Source organism: Dysidea avara, chromosome 13 (assembly GCF_963678975.1).
Source record: "Dysidea avara chromosome 13, odDysAvar1.4, whole genome shotgun sequence".
In the NCBI taxonomy this organism is placed as follows: domain Eukaryota; kingdom Metazoa; phylum Porifera; class Demospongiae; order Dictyoceratida; family Dysideidae; genus Dysidea; species Dysidea avara.
The window spans coordinates 3,916,379-3,940,514 of record NC_089284.1 but is presented as its reverse complement, the minus strand read 5'-3'; the positions used below and the strand labels follow the sequence as shown (position 1 = coordinate 3,940,514).

The window sequence follows — 24,136 nt, the reverse complement described above, 5'->3', positions numbered from 1 at the left end:
ATAACTCACCACTCGAGCTAAGGACAGGCCATCTCGCTCGCCATACACTTCTTTTGCACGGAAAGAAGTGTATGGCAAGCGAGATGGCCTGTCCTTAGCTCGAGTGGTGAGTTATTGCTCGAGCCGCATTTGCTTCCCATACTTTTGTATGGGACTTCCGCTTTTAAGTCACCGTCGAGTTTTGCGCCGTCTACGCTTAATTGATCAATTTTCGTTCGAGTAATGGAGTGTGCATATCGTCTATTCTATAGATCCACAGGCACCTCAGCAATCACGCCCATCGAGATAGTATTAAACACCAAGGTCACGCGTTTTTCGGAATCCTGTGCAATGCAAAGTGGTGGGGTCTATTCTACGGAACGGAACGGAACGGAACGGAATCATGGACTAAACTACGGAACGGAACGCTTTCTCAAAATGAAGCCTGCAGCTTACCATTGTTGAAACTTCCCTTACAAGTTATCGACGGACCTCCAGCCCGTGATGGGTAGTACTAAAAGCCGGAACGAGTGAATTTTTTTTTGGGGCCCACTTCTGACTTAGAAAATTTTTCTCGTTTTGTGAACTTACCGTTTTTGTTTGTTTTACGGAAAGTCACATTACTCAGGGGATTGGTGAATCTCGGGGACAAAACCCTCAACTCAACCATAGATAATATAAGGTATATATTATCATAGATAATATAAGGTATATATTATCTATGGTTATTATTGCTCTGGTTGTGTAGACAGTTGCTAGATCCAGAGTGCATGTACTTTCACAGTTAGCTTTTAAATTCAATAGATATTTGGGGTTTGTACAGCAAGAAATTTTGTCAGTTAGCAATAAAAGTTTCTTAAATTATCAGACTGATTTGATTTATAAATTACCCTCTGACAATTGGCAACTACCATTCTTCCTTGTCAGAGTAGCATACAATGCAGACAAAATAATGAACATCTACAAGTACAAAGCTTAACACATGGATACAAATACAACAATTAACTTAAGGAAAATTATTTAAAAAATACACGAAAACAAATAAACAGCAAGAACAGACACAACAGAGATTGGTCTGAAGTTGCCAGGATCGTCCAAAGCACCATGCACCTTGGAGTATATGTGAACACTTCTTGTCTGTGAAGGAACAATTCCACTCAGCTGCAATGAACATTAACAGTATAAGGTAGCCAATGGAGCAGCCTATCTCTTTCAGGAACCTATAGCAGACATGGGCCTGTGGACTTCCTAGGATCCAGAGAGTTCAGATGAGACAGGACCAAAGATTCAGAAATCTCAGCAAAAGTGAATGGATTAGTGTCACATGAAGTAGCAAGTATTGCAAAGTTGTCAGCAGATTGATGTGATGAAGTGACTGCTACAGTAGGAAAATGTTTATTAAGAGAGTCTGAAGTAAGTGAATCATTCAATGCTGCTTTTATGGTATTAATTCTTCCAATTACGTTATTAACACATGACTACAATTAAGAAGCTTTTTGTAGACAATTCTTGCTCTGCAACACCGATGACTGAAAATGATCTATCTTGGCTTGGTGTAGCTACCATGACTTTGAGGACAAATTTCCATTCCTATCCCATCTAATAATAGAAAAGAGATTTCTGATAGTTACATCATGCAGTTGTTCTTGGTCCTTTTCTTAAAAAAAAAACAAAAAAAAAATATTATTGTCTATATATATATTAATCCAACAACTGAATGTGTTACTGTATAATACTCTCAATAGCAGCTTGATGTATTATATTGAAATACGTCAAGCGATTAGCCAATAGAATTAGTATTACACTTGTTTGTCAAGGTCCCATGACAAAAATCTATAATACTAATTTGATTGGCTAAAATAGTGTGGTGTGTTTATATTAGAAGTAAATGTCCGATTCGACAACTATTGTTACCGTAGTGATAGATGTCCCCAAGGTATGACACAATACAGTTGCTTAGCAACGGTTGCTAGGTAACCGTTGCTAAGGTAAAAGTCATTTTGAGACCATAGCAACGGTTGCCAGGCAACGGTTGCTAAGCGCGATTGGTCTTTTGCAGTGGTTATTTTTGAATTTCTGTTGCCTAGTAACAGTTGCTATGGTTGTCGGATTAATTTGCAATAGGATGGATGGCTGTGGTATTCGGGATTAATAGTTCTCGCATTGTAAACAGGAAGGAAATAGTGCTCGGCTTCGCCTCGCACTATTTTACTCCTTCCTGTTTACAATGCTCGCACTATTAATCCTGAATACCACAGCCATCCATCCTATTACATATACATATATATATATACATTGGCCATATCTCTGGAATGCTTCAAGGTATATCAAGTTAATATTTAACACAAGATATAGATAAATTAATATCCATTGCCTAGCTACAAAAGAGGAAAATTGACCAATTGAAAAAGGATGCATGCACATAAAATGAGTAAATAGTGAATACTGTGGCAAATAGTGAACTTCACTACAAATTCTAAGTCGGGTGCTCACCATTTGCCATGGTAGCTATTCACTGCTCATTTTTACTGTCAAAGTTGGGTCACATTTATGATGTCAAATCATCAGGATGGATTTCATAAAGAATAAGATGATGACAACAGTGACAATACAAATGGATTGGACTTATAGAATAGTGCTTACATCAGCGTGCATCCTTTCAAGGACTGTGCATGGGGACAGAACTCAAAGTGAGAATTTTCCCAAGAAAATTTTGATTTAGTAGAATAATTAAGTAGCAAAGCATATGAGGTGGAGCAGGTCAAAGAGCCTGGGCAAACTTATAGTAATGAAAGTCACATATGCTAGATTAAGTAATCATTTAAAGTCTCTAGTTCTTGTTAGGTTAGGTAATCCTAAGGCTGCAGCACAGGTTGTTGTCAGACCTTCAGTGCTGGTCACTGTATAGTGCTAATAATAGTAATAATATGGAGTTTGAAGCATATATACAACTACAAAAGGCAGACAGTGATGGGTGACTTTCTGGGAGCATAATTCCCACCGAGTATGATTGATCTTTTTTTTAATTTGAAAGCCCTAAGACTATACTTTTTAGAAATAAATTAACAAGCTACTTGCAGTTAAGAGACAGAATATGAGACTGTTCTATTAGAGTGGCTGACTGCCCTATTATAGAGTATCTCGATCTTTTGTAAACAGTATTGCAATTCCCTAGCCTATAGCTACGTAGTTCGTATAATATCTCATGTTTAGAAGGAAGGGAGACTACTTGCATGAGTCCCTTCTGCATCAACAAACCATCTTTAGTGCAAAAATAACAGTTGCTTGCAGTTGCAGCATTGTGTAAGTGATCTCCCAGCTCCCGGTCCCGGTTTTACCAAGAAATCTCCCGCTCCCGCTCCCCTCCCGGTTTTACCAATACTCTGATGAAGATTTCCTTCACCATCTCACAACACACGAGGTGACTGAAACAGATTCGCCATGACTGAACTTGCTGGGAGTGGAGGAAATTGTATTGTATTGTATTAATGCTTTACAGTGACCAGCACTGAAGGTATGAAGGCTACAAGAACATGAAATAGTGAACACTGAATATATCTAGCTATATGGTATGATAGTGTAAATTGTAATTGTTGGTTAATTTCCTGAGGCAGACTAAAAGGCCTCTGGCCTACTAACAACTTTTTTTTGTCTGTTTTTTATACATGTCCATAATTTAATACTAATACCAAGACTGAGTAAATAATGGATTTACTCTTGCTAATACTAATACTGAGACTACATGAGTAGCTATCTTCATTTGATGTGCCAGTATGTCAGTTATTCAGTGTCTGGTTCAGCTTGGTGACCCCACAAAGAGCACAACTAAGTTAGCATCATTTACTCAGGTGAATTGGCAGGGAAGCACTTATTTTTGTGGGCCCACCTTTGACTTGCACATGCAGTACTAGTTTCAGTAGTAGGTGTTCTAGAAACAGTTCCGTTGAGAGCTATAACATATACCATTATATATAATTATTCTATTGTAATCCAATACTATAGTACTGCTGTGGTGAAGCTTTATGTTTACTAAAGGAGATTGGTCATGCATCATAACCCCAGGTATGTCTATGCTTGTATTACTGTATGTTAGAAGCGGTGCTGCTAATCACGTATTTGAATAATTGTTATGTGGTTGGCATTGAGATATTTAATGACAATGTGTGTTAATATTGCTCATTGTTTCAAATTGTCACAGGGATGCACTGATATCAGGGCCGCCCAGAGAAATTAAGGGGCCCAGGGCAAAGAGTTAAAGTGGGGCCCTTGACCCAAGTTGTAAGGTGAAGACCAAAAAAAAAAAAAAAAAAAAAAAAAAGGTCACAACCTGCTGGCAATGACAATAACTACCCATCACCAACCATATCTCCTTATCTATAAGCTTGCTACACTGCTCCTCTGAAGAATACTGTGACTGCTCTATTAGAGTATTTAGATCTGACTGCTCTATTAGAGTATATCGATCTTTTAAACAGGTATTCAGGGGGCCTTTCATGGGGCCTCCTGGGGCCCCTTTCAGGTTGGGGCCCGGGGCAAAATGCCCCAGTTGCCCCCCCCCCCTGTGGGCGGCCCTGACTGATATAGAGCAGATGGCTCAGGAGACACTGGAGCTGAAGGAAAAGATAGCTGCAGAAAGGCAGGCATCTGATGACACAGCTGAAAGAAGAGCTAAGGAACAAGGCTGGTACCATCAAATAACTGAGCTTAACCTTGCAGTATAAGGGGTGGGGCTAGGCTGATGCTACTAAATAAACATAATTGAAGCCTTACTACAGAGCCCAGTGGGAGTGACAGCGTGGACCATAAAGGTGGGTGTGGTGATGTGTTGTTACCATCTTGGTGTGTATAAACACATGTAGCAATTCCCTAGGAGAGGGCTATGTGCTTCTCCAGCCTCAGAATGGCTGTGTTGCCAAGGGGATAAGGAAAGCATTTATTGACTATGACAAAGTATCCACCCGCATGATCAAAGCTGCTGCAGGACAGGTGAGCATCAACCACATCCACACAACTGTTATTGTTGCCATGGTTATGCAAAAGAGCATCATCACACAAACTGCAATTGTAATGTTACCGTCTTAAAGAGTTCTACTTCATCAGTGAAGAAAACTAATGACGGCATGGCAACCTGGTGGCATGCACAAGTGAGCATATGCTACAGTAAGTAACCAGTCATGTCCATTTAACTGTCTGTCATCACAGGACTAATCTACTGACATTCAAGGAACACACTTCACAAGTCTTAGTTATATACATATACTATCTATGAGAACACTCACCAGATAAGATCCTTAAGTGGATAGTAAGAGTATTTGTATAAATATACCATCATCAATACCTCTATAGGCATATGCATCATTAGAAAGTACTGGTTCCAGTACAAATACAAAAAAGATTGCTGTTATGTATTTTTGCTTTTTTACAAAAAGTACATCGACTGACTATGGGATATGTTCTTGTAATGCAACTGTGTGGCGGTCATTTGACAATGTTCATTAAGTGTGATAACATACAACATGTATGTGGCTTTTACATATGTGACTGGATTTGACAAAACCCGGCTTCAATGCACAAAGCTTCATTAGGTGATTTCAAGTAATCATTGTGTGGTAACTAACTTCCCAGTGCCTACAGCTGTGCAAACAAAATTTGCACCGATTAGTATTCATCTATTTACTAGCTATCAGTGTGTGGGTGCATAAGTTTCTGATACCCAAAATATGCCCTGTTTTGGACAGCTTTCTTCGAGCGGGTAATAGCTATCACAGGTGGTAGTAATAGGGGTGGGGGATGGTAGGTGGGCTTAATATAGGAGTATAAAATGGAGCAAGAAGATGAATGGAATCCAGAGGCCAAGTTTGGGCCCTCCATGGCCCTCAAATCACTCCAAATTGATTGAGAACACTATTGGCGAGCTCTCAGTGAAGTCCCAGCTCACTACACACCATTACAACAAAGCCATGGCCATTTAATGGTGCTAATGTTCCAATCGTGGCTTTGACAGGGTCGGAAGAAAGCTGCTGCAGAAACCAGACTTGCCAGTCCTAAAGGAAATACAGAGTAGAATGTGATGGTGTATTACAGGTAGGCCAGCAATCCATTTCTGGTAAAAACGTAAGTTTGATTTTGTGTGAGTGGAAGCCTGGTTATATGAAATCCAGTCACATATGCATATATATCTAGTATGACATAGCTGTACCTGTTCTCATGACACCTAGTTGTCACTGCTAATGTGTGCATGCCATTGCCGTAGAGCAGGGTTTTACAGGGGGTGGAGATTTTCGATTGGCAGTTATCCATGCAAATTTTCCCCTTCGAAATTTGCAGTTTACTCAAAGTGGCATTGTTGAAGGAAGTATTTATGTATCATGTAGAAGCAAAATTTTCTCCGTCAAAATTTTGAATGTGACAATCCGCAAAATATTTCCCCTCAAAAACTCTTTATACGGTATCTTTTGACTTCTGGTAGCTGGGCCTGACTCACAGTTGCACTGTGGTGTAGGAGGTTGGATGGTGGCAATGTAACTCTAGTATTCTATAACCCACTACACAAACAAAATGTGACCAAATTTCAACTAGAGGTGTACTGATCATTGTATCGACTATTGGTTAGTACTAGTAATAGCATGGGTAGCAGTGAAATTCGGGATAAATACCATGAGTGTTGTATTGGAAATGGGGCGAAGCCGAGTGAAATTTACCATTTCTAATACAACAAGAGTGGTATTTATCCCAAATTTCACTGCTACCCATGCTATTCCCAGTTAATACCATACTCGCTGCATATACGCATGCTGTGCATTAGCGTTGCTATGTACGCAATTTGTCACTACTGCAGATTGCACGAATCTTTAAAAATTGCGTGACACATGCGTGTATGTACATACAAGAATTAAAATGTTTTGTTTCACGGAACAATTTGCTTACATTGGGAATCTTAGTCCTTGGCATCAGCAACCTGTTCCGTGAAACGAAATGTTTTTAAATCTTGTGTGCGCACACGTATGCGTCACGCAATTTTTAAATATTCGTGCACTCCCCGCTAAACTCTATTGCATGCCACAACACACACAGACACTTGGGTTGGCCTGGCCATGCACCAAGCACCAGCACTTACTATGTATATAGACACACTCTAGAATTGGGGGTTGGCCTGGCCGTGCACCAAGCAAGAGTTTAATGACTGTTTGAAAATAATTATTTACAAAACACCATCATAGCTAACTATGAAACACCATAGATACTGGAAACACTATCAAACACATTAATAACTGCCATGTGGTCAGTGATTTGTAGACCTGTGTGATGTTACAGCAGGGTCTGTAACAATAAAGTATCAGTTTTGCCTAAATTTTGGAGACAGCTGACCCCAAATCTGCCCCAAGGGAAAAAACCTCCACTGAACAAAAACCACATAGGTAAAAAAGAACAGTTGGAGGAAAAAACCATACATGATGCATGCAGCTGTAGCACCACATGTGCATCACTCTCGAACACAAAACTGCAATTACAACAACCACAAACAAGATTAAGCACATGGATGAATACATATATAATAGTCCAGAGTCTAGTCCAACTGAGTAGGCTCATCATCTAGCTAATGTCTGTAAAGGAAAAAATAAAAAATTAACTGAAGTCAACACCACACATCACATCCATTACACACTAACATCCCCTCAATAAAAATGAAGCAACAGTAGCTTGGTAAACGGCCTAGAATTGCCCTAGCAACCAATCATTCATTTAAATACCCCCAATTATCCCGCCACGCATGCGCAATAATGTACCGCGGAGAGCATATTTTCTGCCTAATATTGCATAGCCAACAGAAAATACCACTCCCCGCTAAACTCTATTGCATGCCACAACACACACAGACACTTGGGTTGGCCTGGCCATGCACCAAGCACTGGCACTTACTATGTATATAGACACACTCTAGAGGTACAAAGAGCGGGACTCAGTCTATATAAGGCTCAGATGCCTAATCTTTGTGCAACTTCTAAGAGAGAAGCAACTAAATCTTTAACATAGCCATCCTTGGCACTATCTGGGGACCAATGACCATGCCTCTTGAATATTCTGTCTGGTATTCCAGCTTGAGCTGCAGCAGTAGCACCTCCTGACCTAAGGCTGAAAATCTGACTTAGAGAACCCAACAGATTCCAACCTGTCCAAAAAACAGCTCTCGTATACGAGTGCGTGACAATTGGCCAGATGGACGCAGCTGCTCACCCCCTTTCGCCAGCGGACGGAACAATATTCCAGAGGAGTTTGACAAACCACCCATGTCCATATATTGCTTAAGCATTGCAACTGGGCAAGTAACTTTAGCACTGCAAGCCACATACACCTGGATATAGACACACTCTATATACTAACGGATTGCTGGAAGGTGACGGCAACTCTGCATTTGATGAACCCAGGCAATAGCATATGTAGCTTCCTCCACAGCTGCTCGGGACTACTTAGAATCTCCCAAGTGTTGAAGATACAATGTCAGGTGAACTGGCTTTACTGGAAACATGTTGATATTGCTAAGGGACTGGGCCCATTTCCTCCAGCGGTACATGTACTTCTTAGTTGTAGAAGGAGCCTTATTGTTGAGAACTGTAGTAAACAAGCTCTTGGCCAAACACTTGAGATGGAGATCTTCCATGCACAATAACTCTTGCCATACTGTCTGGCCTTGTACCACTGCAAAATACACATGATTTTAGTGTAATAAATATTCAAAAAGCCCATCACAATAACAGGCAGACAACTGCTTAGCATGGAAGCATCTCAGCACACTGATCAACAGTGGCTGACACAACACAGACCAATAGAAGCATCTCAGCACACTGACTGACAGTGGCTGGCTCAACACACAACATAGACCAATGCTTACCACAGAAGCATCTCAGCACACTGACTGACAGTGGCTGGCTCAACACACAACATAGACCAATGCTTGCCACAGAAGCATCTCAGCACACTGACCGACAGTGGCTGGCACAACACAAACCAATGCTTAACACAGAAGCATCTCGGCACACTGACCGACAGTGACTGGCTCAACACACAACATAGACCAATGCTTACCACAGAAGCATCTCAGCACACTGACCGACAGTGACTGGCTCAACACACAACATAGACCAATGCTTACCATAGAAGCATCTCAGCACACTGACGACAGTGGCTGGAACAACACAAACCAATGCTTAACACAAAAGCATCTCAGCACACTGACCGACAGTAGCTGGCACACAGCACTTGCCTTAAACATGTGTAAATATACCAACTGTTGGTGTAGCAGAAGGGTGCTCATTACATTAATTCTATGTATACTACCTGCCTGGGATTGGCTTAATGAACAGAGCACATTCTCAATCATATGCAACTTGCATAAGAATATTGTTTTTAATTTTATTTATTTGTTTTTAATTTTTATATTTTTATTAGCTATTATAATTCAATGAATATGACACATGGTTTTCAGAGGGTCACCAGCAGGCATGTTAAAATCCAATAACAAGCCAAGAATACAAGTGGTCGGCCTTGAACCAGAAAAGAACCCCGAGGTACACCTACCAGGCAAAAACAAATGGTCAAACAGGGGCAGGCCACACCAATCCCTGACAAAAGAAGCAAGATGACTACCATCTGGACAAATTAGAGGCCAAATGGGGCTGATGGCCAATGATGTAGTACAATAATACCCCTGCACTTACAGTTCTGAGCATGCCTTAGCAAACGTGGAATGAGGTAGACTGGGGGACATCACCAATTCATTTCACCAGTCCAATCACATGTGAAACAATCTACAGCCTCAGACCCTGGGTTACTCACGTAACTAACTCACAAGCCCACAGACGCCTAGGCAGGTAGTTAATATGGTGTATATTTGTTAGAGTTTGGCGTGGGTGCACGCTTGCCTACTGGTTGGGTGGGTCCGGCCAATGCAGAAATTTGGGCGGTGCCTCGAGGGGCTAGCCATGGGGCTAGCTACTTCATATTGACTGTGACAACCTTTTGGAATAACTCAGAAACATGGAAACTATACTTTCCTGATATTACAGTGGGAAACCAACGGATATTTGCCATTTAATGTAGGAGAAGATTCAAACAAGAGCACTCTGTGGTGGAAAGCCAATGTTCAATTACAACTAGAATGGGATGTACAGCTTAGTACTCTGCTTTTCCAGCAATCTAGACTTCAGTTGCTATGCAAGACCAATCAGGGATGGATCAATTTGTCATGCTACCAACTGCAGCTTACTCATATTACTGTTTCTGAAACTCCACTTGATTGAAGAGCTTGAGGAAGAAGGAATGAGAAAAGAACTTTGTGTACCTGTCCATTGGAGGTGCGACTATTGTATGGCTGTTCTCTTCTTTCTAACGAGGTATTGCGTTTTTTAAGAGGGTCATCGCACTAGCTGTTCTCAGAATTACTGGTATATTGTGTACTGTCTATTATTCAAGTGTTAGGTGTTACTCAAATGGGACTTGGCACGCTTGCGGGATCGGCATGCTTGCCATTAATATGTGTTACAGAAAAGGGACTGGCATGTTTGCCATCATATATGTTACTCAAAGGACATGCCGTTATGCATTGGTTACTGGATGTTACTTAAGGTGGACTGACATGCTTTCCATTGTGTGTTGTCCAATAGTGTGGCACAGTTTTGCCATCTCCTACACAGCTTCTTATGGTGTTCCTGTACTGTGTGTTCAGCAGTGTCAGCCCAGCCTTTGAAACTCAAACCTAGCTCCACTCATTCATAGTATTATAAGTAATAGAAATGTCTCCACTGACTAGACAAAATACTCCAATAGAACAGTCACCTCCACAGTCTGGATAACAGAAAAAGATTTGGATAATTGAGGGTCCACTGTATCTATAACACAACCCATGTTATGTCATGCTGTACTCCTACATATTGTGGTTTTGGTATATATGATAGCTTATCATCTTCAACTATGACAGCTCATTAACTGGCAAACTTTCCATTATGTATTACTCAAGTGGGACTGGCCATTTTGTTATTCAAGAGAGACTGGCACACCTGCCATTATGACATTTACTGTTATGACTCAACTGGGACTGGAACATATATGTTTCTCAAGAGTGGCTGGCACGCTTGCCATTATGTGTTACTTACAAGAGACTGGTAACTTGCCATTATGTGTTACACAAGAAGGGCTGGTACACTTGCCATAACGTGTTACACAAGAGGGGCTGGCACGCTTGCCATTATGTGTTACTTATAAGAGGCCGGTACACTTGCAATTATGTGTTACTCAAGAGGGACTGGCATGCTTGCCATTGTGTGTTGCACAAGAAGGACTGTCATGCTTGCCATTATGTGGGGCTGGCACGCTTGCCATTATGTGGGGCTGGCACGCTTGCCATTATGTGGGGCTGGCACGCTTGCCATTATGTGGGGCTGGCACGCTTGCCATTATGTGTTACTTATTTAAGAGACTGGCACATTTGCCATTATGTGTTACACAAGGACTAGCATGCTTGCCATTACTTGCTACGTACTTATAAGAGGCTGGTACATTTGCAATTATATGTTCCACAAGGACTAGTACACTTGCCATTATGTGTTACATAAGAGGGACTGGTGAGCTTGCCATTATATGTTAAACAAGAAGGACTGGCACGCTTGCCATTATGTGTTTCACAAGAGGGGCTGGAATGCTTACCATTATGTGTTACTTATTAAGAGACTGGTACATTTGCCATTATGTGTTCCACAAGGACTGGCACACTTGCCATTATGTGTTATGTACTTATAAGAGACTGGTACGCTTGCCTTTATGTGTTACACAAGAGGGAGTCTGTATGAGGGACTGCTGGCACACTGGCCAGCATGCTTTACTCAGAGGGTGACTGGCATGTTTGCCAGTATGTGTTACTCAGCTTGTTTACCATTATGCATTACTCAACTGGCATGCTTGCTATTAGGTGCTGTTTAAGTGGATCATATGTGGTTGCTATTATGCATTTTTGGCATGCTTACAATGTGTTGCTCAACAGGCTGGCATATGTATGCTTGCCAACTATATAAGATGCGGTGTGGTAGTAACAGTGATAGGAGTATCTTTCATCTTAAAAACAGATCTTACTGGAAAGGAAAGCAAAGTTTCTAGTCTAGTTGATGACTGTCACTCAGTTGCAACAATCCATCATATCATTTATTTTTCTGCAAATGTTGTTCTCTACACAGAAATTTTGTTGGCTCCACCCTGTACTTATCTCATATCACAAATAGTGGTACTCATTTATGTGAGAGCTCATTATCTTCAATCACTGACAAGCCATTAAGTATAAGGATACTCTTCATCATGTTAGCAATATATTTTATTTACATTATACACCTTATGTGTGGTGATACTCAGTTGTTATCCTGCAGCTGTGTTCTATCTTTATAATCTAATCACTATCATGCAATCCTTAGAAGGAGAAAGGGGCCTTATGTTCCACCCTTTTAGGAGTGTGATCATCATTTGGCTGTCCACTCTCTCTAATGTATTGTGTAGATAGTTGTTTTGAGTTTATACATATGTATGCGCTTCCCAGCAATCAATTCACTTATCTCACACCTTCTTGGCATATATGCAATGATTTACAGATACAATACTATTGGATTTTTATCATACTGATTGATGGCAACAGCTAGGATTCAACAATAATGTCATCCCAACAGACTCATGTAATACATCAAGAACTTCAGTAAATGGATATTTTACAAGGCAATTTCACTATGATTCTATGTACGTGATAAAGCTTTGGAAGTTTTAGTATGGATTATAGAATTTGCACATGTGATCCCAACATTGTCGTGCACTTAAAGACCCTATTTTCATTGTTATATATTATATAATGAAAGCAATTAACGCTTGTCACTATATCATAATTATTTTTATTAAACTATTCTTTAACTTAAGCTCCACTGAAAGATACTGTAACATGTCTGGATCAAAATTATGCTACAAGTGATTTTTACTCTTCCAAGCTAGTGTTCACTGAAGAGAAATGAAAATTTTCTCAATAAATGCCTTCACAATTATTGCCCTAGCTCCTGGCACATAATGGTACTGGAGCAAAATGCTGACAGTTCAAATCTTTTGTATACACTATTAATGCTATAATATATACCTGTAATAATAATAAGGTGATGTGATGAATTTTGGATATCGGACATACGTAATGGTACAATGCTATTATTTGGATTTTTAATTGTGGACACAAGTATAACATTATTTTAAACCTTTGCTGATTTTTTCCCCTACTTTTATAGTGAAGGATAGTGTGTTGTAAGTGGTCTTGTACCTCAAGTTAGTTGTTCATTTAGTCATTGTTAGCCCGTGTAATAATCATAACCTTGCTGGTTTAGTAGTTATCGTCTCTGTAAATATCCACTAGTATGAAGTATTTTTCTACAGTACTGTGACAAATGTGACACTTATTACAACATCGTCATACATTACTTTCTAGTTTATATCATTATATTTACACCTCCTTGGATCCCTGGTTCTATCCACAGTCCCCAGGTTCAACCTGAGATGAAACACGCCAAATGGTTTCCCACTCCCTTGAGCCCAAGTCAAGTCTGGTAAGGCACTCATTGGATAAATGGCTTAGTTCAATGCCCCTGGACAATGTTGGAAATGCATGGCAAATGGCTTTTAGTGGTTTTGAGTTACCACGCGTATGTAATGTCAAAGGAAGATTCAACCTTATCCCGTGCTCAACTGATGCAGCTGCAGTGTGCCTCAAGCAGACGTCCATGCAGGAATGTTACAGCAATAATTATATCGGTTTCACACCTCAGATTAAAATAAAATGGCAATGACAGTAGCATACATGTATGTCTCTGGCTCCATAACATGGCTTCCTTATGATTATATCACATTGGTCATTGTAATGCTATAGTCATGTGAATATAAGCTGTAGGTTTAAGCAGGCTAAGCAGTACCATCAAATAGGTTTCATCAAGTTTACTATAAGTTATGGCAGTATGTGAAGGCACTCACTTAATTGGTAGATTGAGCATCCACCATAGCTTTTTGTTCTAATGTGACTGACTTGTTTGTTGGCTGTGTATATACCATCACATCTATAGGTATGCGACTTTTTAAATGCAATGGCTTGCTTGTATGGGTGTTGCCAGGTTCCACATTGTGTCTACTCATGTGGGTAATTAAATGCTGGCATCATGGTGGGTTGTTTACCACATGAGTTTGTAATGAAGATTTGTAGTGGCTGAATTGTCTCCTAGATCACGTGAGTATCTCACGTGTGCCCTACACCAGTTAGCTACACAATAACAATACAAGACAATTCAGCCATTCCACCCTGGCACACCCATTCCTCTACACGAGCCTCATATGTATTCATATAATAGTATTGGTTGGTTGTTGGTCATAGAAACCACAACTAGTTAATAGTATAGTATCTATGCTTACATATACCATAGATACACCGCGAAACTCTTGTACGCATGCGTGTGATCAGTCCTAATTTACATTAAGGTAGCTTGTGTGCTCGCGAACCAAAATTCTAGACATTTGCCACTCTCTGCTTAGTATAGTAGACACCAACGGGTTAACAGATAAATTTAGCAGTGCAACACGGAGAGTTTTGTTTCGAAAAGGATACATGGAGCGACCCAGTTGCGGGGCAAAATTTTTGACAATTGTCGATTGAAAACATCGTAGTGATCATAAATTTTTCCGTCAGTTTGTATTCCTTGTTTTTTTCCTTACTTTCTGGAGACCTAAATACTATGAAATACAATGATATTATGTAAAAAGTACGTTTAAAATAAGTAATAATATTAAAGAAACACACGTACATACTGAAAACTACACCATACTACTACTAGCTACGTACTTAACTTAACCAATGTCAAAGTCAGGAAATTCGTCCTCAGCAGTAAGCGAATACTGGCGGAGTATCATTTTCGCATTGTACCTCCACAAAGTCACAGACAGTTGCTGGAGAAGTTGGCGCCTAGCAAACTTTCGAGGTAAACCGTTTCTAACAGTTGTTCTGTCAGCTATGGATCCTAAAATTGATAGGGCATATGGTGACCAAACACCAAAGGTCTCACATACAAGAGGGATAAAGTCTCCTCCATTATCCTTAACAATGTCCTGGTATTGAGTGTCCTTAGCTACAGCAGCGGCCACCCCAGCCTGAGAAGAAGCAGAAGATATGACAGCAGGCTGAGTGGTACTCCTGACGGAGAGATCAAAATAGGCAGGACGACCAAGATGAAAGTCAGGGTGGTATATGTCGCCAGGACGAGATTGGTCAGATGAAATGCCTTGCTCCCTAAGAACACCAGGGTGATCTTGGAGCAAGACATGGTGTACAATAGACACTAAAGTATTATGACGCTGGATCATCAAGGGACCATGAGAGCACCCCAGCAGATGATCACCAAACTGGTCAATGACAGATAGACAAGTACAGAGTGGTAAAGAAGGGAACAAAGGAATGCCAAGCCACAAACGTAAAGCTATAGTAGAATCGTGAGGAGGAATAGCTAGACCCAAAGCAGGCTGTGGAAGTGCTTTAAGCCAACCACTGCTAGTGCCAGAAGAATGTGATAAAGCATGCAGACGAGCTTGATGACGAATAGTAGAACTGCTTACAGGCTGTTTAAAAAGTGAATCATCTAAAATGGCTTGAAGGTCAGTTTGAGAGGAGTTATGCAACACAGAAACAGACATATCTTCGAAGAAAGCGAGGGAACAATCCTCCCAGGGAAATGGCATAAAAACATCAAAAGTTTCCACTAAACGCGACACTAAAATACTGGCAGAATTACAGGACCCCACAAATGCAGGAGCAGCAGAACGCTCAGATTGACGTAGGCCCAAGCCTCCTAACCTAAATGGCAAGGTGGCTTGTGTCCAACTACTATCAGAAATTCCACAACACAAGATTCTACTAAGGCATTCTCGCAACCTAAGGTCAAAATGTGATGGAAAGGAGCCCAAAGAGGAAGATGGCACACAACGTAAAAGGTGAGTGACCTTGCAAATGCTAAGACAGCTCCTAAGCAGATGCAACTCTACTTGAGGGTCCTCGAGGTCAACCAATTTATCCTGAATTGCAACTATTTTATCAAATTGAACAGACAAAAAAGCATCGTAAAACTGTGGAGGTATATTTGGCACGCCGATTGTCGCACTTTTAAGGTTAATAGTGCAGTGTCTTCTAGAGTATCCTCCGTCACCGTCGTTCCTGTAAAAGACAATTATATATGTGATATGTTGACACTATAATTTATATTCAACATGTGTAAATGGACGATTTTTTGGGCTTCAAACGTAGTAGTAGTAGTATCCCGTAACCTTAAGCTATTAACCTTCATTTGTGACCGTCGGTTGTGACATCATTGGGTGTGGCATGAACTTCTAACACATGTAACAGTTCCTTTGTGTAGCAAACAATGGCAGATCGTAATGCTTCACCTCCTATGGCTCTTCATATCCCACCTTCATTACAAGACTGGATCATTGATAATACAATTCAAATTGGCAGGCAAATCGGAAGAAGAGCAAATGGTAGGATCCTAGAGGCCAAATGGGAAGGAAGTGAAGTGGCTATTAAGGAAATTCACTCCATTTTTAATGAAGTAAGCGAAGAAGAGTTCAAATAAGTTTCTTGCGAGAATGTGAGCAAAGTAGTCGACTACGTCATCCCAATGTAGTTAGTTTCTTTGGTATTTATCTTCCTCCTGATGCCAGAGTACCTAGTTTAGTCATGGAGCGACTTCACTGTAGTCTGACTAATCTGCTAGAACAAACTCCAGATATTCCGATAGGAACAAAGATGTCAATTCTTTATGATGTGTCATTAGGTGTTAGGTATCTTCACTCACACACTCCACCTATCATTCACCATGATTTGTCAAGTAATAATGTTTTACTTAAAAAAATATGGAAGCAAAAATTGGTGACCTAGGCACACTTTGTCTGGTAGACCTGGCGAAGCAGTCAGTAATGACTGCAGCACCTGATACTATACATTTTATGCCTCCTGAAGCATTAGCAGCTAACCCACAGAATGCTTCATTATGGCAAGGAACTAGATGTGTTCTCGTATGGTTATGTGATGCTCCACACATTGTGACTGATCCTGTGACATTTGAAATGAAGGCTCGATCAGAAGTTGAAAGACGCAGGAGCTACTTTGATTGGATGTGTTGATCCCCTTGATTGAAAGCTGCCTTGGTAACCTTCCCAAGAACAGGACATCAATAGTGACACTATGTGAACAGTTGGAGGGTCTGGTTAGGGAACACATCTCAGATTTGCAGCAACAGCTACTACAAATAAGAGATACTGAAATCCAAAGCAAGAACACACAAATGCTGCATCCCGGTGCACAATGTGATGGTAGAGATGAAGTAGATTTTGGTATGCCTAATAAAATAGGCATGCCAGTTTTTAAATTGCAGTGCTTATCTCCTCACCAATCTCACACAGTGAGTACCATACCCACATCCATGCAGAAACAGATATGATGTTTTACAAATAAAATTATAGCTTTATCTAGTGTAAATGTAATGTCCAGGTCAGTACAAGTACTAGAAACAACCTCAAGCTTGCATGGGAAACTGTGGGCCTTATCTATTGCTGAACGTGATGTACACTTCAGTTACTGGTGTTGTTGGTGTTGGATATACTTGTCCTTTTGTGTATGACCTCCATGAAGGTCACTGGTTTTCATTGCCATGTTGGCATTTTAGTCTAGTAACTGTATCTGACAAGGAAACAACTATTAGTTATTGGAGGAGAAATGATATTATTAAAGTGACAAATAAAGTATTTCTGTGGGATGAGAAGTGGCTTACTACATATCCTGACAACTGCACGATATAGATCCTCATGTATTTCCCATGGATCATCAACCATATCAAGGTCGTCTGATCACCTTTACTGGAGATCATTTAGTTGAACAACCTGGTGAAGACAAGCCAGTATGGAAGTTAGTTCTACTGATCCACATCTACAATCCTGATACCAAGTCATGGGACTGTGTTGGGGAAAATCCCAATGGATACCATTTTGGATGTTCTATACATTTGGAGGAGGACAAACTACTTTTTATTGGAGGCCTGACAGGTACATATATGATTGCAGATAAAGAGGAAGACTTGGTAACAACCTGCATGCTATTAACACTTACACCACAAAATCAGAATAATATGTAATGTAGAAGCCTTAATGATTGTTTTTGAGTGATGAACAAGAATATAACCATGCATATGCGTACACAGATATGCACAGAACACACAGTAGATTATCACATATAATATAGATTTGATTTTGGCATGTCTTTCACAAATATCAATCCCAATACGATTTTTAAAGGCAAAGGCACATCAGACAGTATACTATTCTAGATTTTTAAGTATATGTGTAGTATATAGACAGATTATTTGCATACACTTTATCATAATGTTGTAATATTAATGTTGTGCAATTATTTACTATTGTAATCACATGCAGTTGTATGCATGCATGCATTGTAGTGTCCTTGATAAATTGTTGCCTTCTTCTCAAATCCATCCAATCCATGGTAAAACATTACAATGTGAATGCATAGGAAACCATTTGTGAATCAAATTTACAGATAACTACTGTAATCTGCAATAAGGATCACTGAAAAAATTATGAAATAAGAAGGGATTTTTGAAGTAGGTTGAAAATGAAATGAAGTAGTAGTGTGAATATGTAATATTTAATATGTAATATTACCTGTAGATGATAAATCTGTGCTCAATATAGAACCTGCAGATGGTATGCCCAAGATCATGTAATTCCATCATTTATATACTGACTTATGTTACAGAGTGTTATGTAGTTGAACCCCCAACTCGTAATGAGTCCACTGACTCCTTCACATCTTCCATGGTTCATTCCTGTTCCCTGATATCTTCATCTGGTTATTCCAGTAGTCATAATGTGCCTGCTACTCTATTGCCATCAATACATGAAAGGTTTTCAACAGCTGTTGATTTCTCACAGCAATTTGTTGATGGTAAGTTTTGTTGTGTGGTGTTTAATATTGATTGGTCTAATAGTAATGTATTGCTTATAGTGTATCAGTCTAGTGCTTCAGGAGTTGTGGAAATTTGTTGTCAGTTGTGTATGTGGGAAAGTGCTACCTTGTATTTGCTTTCTTGGACTAAGTATGCAGGGTATATAGACACTACATTGTTATAGCTCTTCCACTAGTGTGGAAGAGGAATTTTGTATTTATTGAGTACAGTGTTTGCTGATGATGCGGTATTACTAATTTGCCGGAGCTGAAGAGGCATTAGAACATATTACTCTACTGCAGCTGGTCATTGCAAAGACGAAGTCAGGTTCTTATTGACTGACTGGCTAGGTCTAACAACATTGAGGATGTTTGTTCGATCTTAATTCCCAACTAACCTCTGAGTGAAACAGGGGTGTAGCAAGAACCCAGGAATAATTGTACACTATATAACCATCAAGATCAAGAAACTACAGTCACCCAAGTACAGTAGTCAAGTAAATACAGTAATATAATCAGCCTCAGAATTTTAGAAGGTCTAAATATTTAAAGATTTCTCACTTATTATCAAGATTGAGGTATACTCTAATAGAGCAGTCACCCTAATACAACACTCAAAAAAATATTAATAAACTGCTGAAATCATACTCATATTCAGGTCTAGTGCATACAACTAGTACTGTTATGATTATCTTATGTGTACACACAACATAATTATGCTCATTGACATGTACAATGATACAACTGGGATTTGAACTCACATCATACCAGTTTCAAGCTTCACATTCCACCACATGGACTAAGTGTCAGTTGTAGTACAAATAAATTGCATCATAAGTAAGATGTGTACACTGTGAAAGCAGGCAGAGGTTGTTGCTGAACTTATCTATATCACTGAATAATGAGGAGCCCTTACCACTTCCCTAGGACTGTCATCATCAGTCATGTCATATGTATTACCTAATATGCTGATGTCTAGAATCACTCCATAATAGTCCATCAATGCAGTGTAGGTGTTGTTGCCATGACTATTGCATGTGCATACTTTAGCTGACAGTGATGGCAGGATTATGGTGACATACTTAATATGCTCTTCCTTTGTGTAGTTACATAAGTCCATAATAAATTTGTTATGTGCCACAATTTCTGGATGGCAGTGAGAGCCACTTTGTTACATGTTAGCGACATTTCATTTTTAGTTGTTTTATTGCAGTCATGCTGTAGAGTACCAGGTGAAAATGTTGATACTCAGAGAAGTAGAGAGCTTCTCAAGTGGCACATGCTATTCACAATATGTCAGTAACCATCATTGCTGTGTGTGTGGAACTTGATGTGCCTTCTGGTGAGATGAAAAATCTATATGGATTAGAACCTTGGGTGCAAGTCTATCATCTACTTGAGGTGTGGAGAGACCAAGATAGCTTCAACAATACACGTAAACTTGCAGTGGCATTGTACAACTTGAACTTGGCACGTATTGCAGAAGAATCAAGCGGATACAGTAGGCACACACCAATGAAACTGTTTATATGTGTATATATGTTCTGTGAAATGTGACAGCATGGGAAACTCCCCTGTTAATATCATTGTGTCGAATTAAAAGCATGAAGCTACATATGCATACTTTGTTATAATGGTGTGGAGTTTCTACACACTACACGTGTCTTGATTAGGAGTCCTTTGGACAAGTGACTGCAACTACGTACACCACTGGCAAATGTAAGGGAAAACCTTAAACTTGCCACTTCACTGCTGTCGATATCCTCCCAATGCATTGACACTTGCAACAGTACTCTTCTATATGTACATACTAGCTGTTTTACATTTTCATAATGATAAATTTGTTTGGAGGATGCAAGCTGAGCACATCAATTTTTAGCATCATGCAGTACCTAAAAAGTCTTGGTAGCTTTACAGGTTTCAGTATCAGCACAGAAGAATATGTCATGGTGAAGAATATTGTGTCCGCCTGCACACCAATTCTATACATACCGATTGGCATATTATCATATTGGTGTGTACATTGTGACATTTTGGTGTGCAGGACATACTTCTATAGAAGAGAATTTAAAAGTGCATGTATAATCTTCATTCATTCATGTGCACTTCCAAACCGATTGACTGCATGAAGTATACTTGCTCATGCCATATATAGTTTGTTCATGTTCACTTGAGTCCTTATTTTCCCTTTAATAAGGCCATGTGCATATGATTAATTACAGACAAGTATAGTACTTAACCATACACCTGTAGTATCAGGAAAGGAGAAAATCCTGCTGCCCGTATGCATAAAGTGCATGGTGCCTCTTGCTATACAGCTAAATGTTATGTGCATACTGCCCAACAGATGGGTCACTATAATTTCACTCCCTGCATGTGACTAAATAAGAAATATATATACACTTTGCCAAGGAACTGCATGCATGTATACCAGTCTGTATAAAGGCAGACACTAGCTTTTTATCATTTTTTTTAATTGTCAGATAAATGATTCTCAATGTCTCATACGTTGTCCTAAAGACTGTAAGTAGCCATCTATTTAAATTTGTGCTCAAAATAATAAGGAATCTATATTCAGTTTCAGTATTAAATCTGCATGCATGTGCTAGTGCAAACCATGCAGCAGCAATGTTCAAGTTCACCAAGATATATACATGCCAGAAGACATTTAAAATGGAGGACAGTATTTACTCTGGCACAAAATTAAGTACGAAAGACTCCTGTTATGTCTTTACATTATCTAGCTAACTATATGTACAATTTTAAATTTACAAGTTTTATTAAAGAACTATATACACATGCACATATGTGACCAGATTTTGCAAAACCGATCCAAATTGCACATCAGGCAAAATCAAACTAACACCACTAGTGGATAGCCACATTATCGTACTACTAGTTTTGACACTCGTACTACTCAAACTACTACTCAAGGCTGGTTTTAACAGATGTCTTTTCTGGGTGGTGTAGAGATCTCGAATGGCAGTATCTGGTCTTGTGAAGGGTCTGGCTTGGCAAGAATCAGTGGTATACTGGTGGATGGTCTGATATAATGTTGGCCAGACATTTTTTCTGTTGATTTTGCTACATATCAGCCACTGGGGAGCCAGCACGGCTCCAATTGTGGTCTGCCTCTATTTTGAAGTCTATCTCTTGCCCTCCCCACCACCCTCCACCTGGCTATATATATGTAATACCACAGGCACGAGTATTTTGCCTGATATATATGCACAAGCACAAGGGCCACAGGCCCGAGTGCGAGTCCGTATATACAGGTAAAGCACGAATGTCCGTGGTATAACTAATATGTTCTACTTTAGCATGTAGACCCAAAAATCTTTAGTTGCTATACCCTTCCCTTATGTAGGGAACCAAGTAAGCTGTGATTGTGAGATTGAATTTTGCCAAACAAACTGTGGTTGTGGGATTCAATTTTAATACATCAAATAGTAGTTTGATTTTATTTTTGCTAATATAGCTATTTTTAAGAGACTACAGTGTTAATTATATTGTTACATTTACAAAAGTAAAAAAAAAACTACTATTGATGTGTTAAAATTGAATCACACAATCACAGGTTGTTTGGCAGAATTCAATCCCACAATCACAGCTTGCTTGATTCCTTATATAAAAGAAGATGATGATTTCTGGATATATTGTGCACTCCTATTAGGTGTGCAATGTCTCAAGTTAATGAGATATACGTACTGGTGGCAGTGCATATAATTATCTCGTTAAGGCAGTGTGTAACAAGATATATGCACTGCCTTAATGAGATATACGCACTGGTAGCAGTGCATATATCTCGTTAACATTTTGAGTCAGTGTGATATGTGATATATGCACTGGCTTTCCTTTGATCTGAGGTGTGAAAGTGGTACACACACATATATATATATACATGCATGGAGAAGTAGCTATGAACTGCAGAGTAATTTAAAATACTATAGAAATCATAAAGCCTATAGTTATAGTCATAACTATAATGTTATATGTAATTTTCATGCAATTCATTCTCACATTTCTTCCAGCAGTTATAAAAGGACAAATAGTTACAATGGAACCTCTCTTAACAGACTCCCCGAATTAAGGACATGATAGAAAAAACCTTGACATAATAAGGACAAAAATTTTTGGTCTGAACAGGCCTGGTTAATAGCTACACTTTCTACCTCTAAAAGAGGAAAACCTCTATATATTACAGCAAAAAGTGGCCAAAAATTCTGGGTCTCAAAATGTCTGTAATAGAGAGGTTCCACTGTATTGTCCATGATATAGCTACATGATGATTGCATGCAACATTTTACTACAGTCATGATCACTACATGAATAGTTGCTGATACATTAAAGGATATAGCCAGCTATAGCATATAGCACTGTTAATATTTAAAGCTTATATATTGAGTTATAGGAATGATATTGTGACTATAGCTTTGTTCAGCTAGGCTGTAGTTGCATTGTTGCTCAACCTGACTTGAAAAGTGGACAGATGTTAAAGGCACTACTAGACTGATAGCTGCACAAAGAAGACTATAAAAGATCCCTGTTTGAGCAGCGGGCTGCTCTATTTGCTGTCTCCTGCACATTGATTATACTATGATGATTATGATTAAAGTATAATAGTGGTAAAGGCACAGCCGGTTTAGCTACTGGATCAGCACATAACAGTACAATATTAACAATTTATACAAAAGTAAATCTAGAATCAAGTAAGTAATTTTCTAATAAGACTTTAAAACTATTTACAGAATTAGCGTTAACTACACTTAATACAGGCTAAGTCAGTGCATGCTCATACAGGATTTAAATTCTAGAGTCTCCCCGGACTGGGATCTATCAGTTTGCCGAAAGAGAAGTTTTCTGCATGTTATAATTATTTTTGTGTTGTAATGTAAGTCTTACCAGGGCTTCTGTCTGCACTGACCACCTTGTGGGTATCAGTGCATGGTACCCCTGTCCCCTGAGTCTAGACCCCTGTACTTATGTTGTATATTGTCTTAACAAAATAAGATGTCTCTCATCTAGTATTACTTTGGACCTCTGGATGTGATTGTCAGTACATAGATGCTCTTGATTCACCTTGTACATATGACTGCT

At 39.4% G+C, this 24,136-nt stretch overlaps 2 long non-coding RNA genes across 7 annotated transcripts; both read left to right on the top strand.

Moving 5' to 3' along the window:
• Nucleotides 1-228: 228 nt before the first annotated feature.
• LOC136243194 (uncharacterized) lies at nt 229-5,430 on the top strand. 5 transcript variants are annotated; one of them, XR_010694776.1, is made up of 7 exons: nt 229-1,392; nt 2,548-4,041; nt 4,178-4,787; nt 4,850-4,965; nt 5,020-5,123; nt 5,182-5,281; nt 5,326-5,430. It is a non-coding gene; the product is annotated as an uncharacterized lncRNA (long non-coding RNA). The 5 variants fall into 5 exon arrangements; XR_010694778.1 differs by having other exon boundaries at nt 5,064-5,123; nt 5,182-5,420; XR_010694774.1 differs by having other exon boundaries at nt 5,182-5,420.
• A 13,109-nt stretch (nt 5,431-18,539) lies between these two features.
• LOC136243195 (uncharacterized) lies at nt 18,540-20,884 on the top strand. Of its 2 annotated transcripts, none has more exons than XR_010694779.1 (4): nt 18,540-18,695; nt 18,763-18,798; nt 18,851-19,039; nt 20,253-20,884. It is a non-coding gene; the product is annotated as an uncharacterized lncRNA (long non-coding RNA). The 2 variants fall into 2 exon arrangements; XR_010694780.1 differs by having other exon boundaries at nt 19,100-20,884.
• Nucleotides 20,885-24,136: the final 3,252 nt, after the last annotated feature.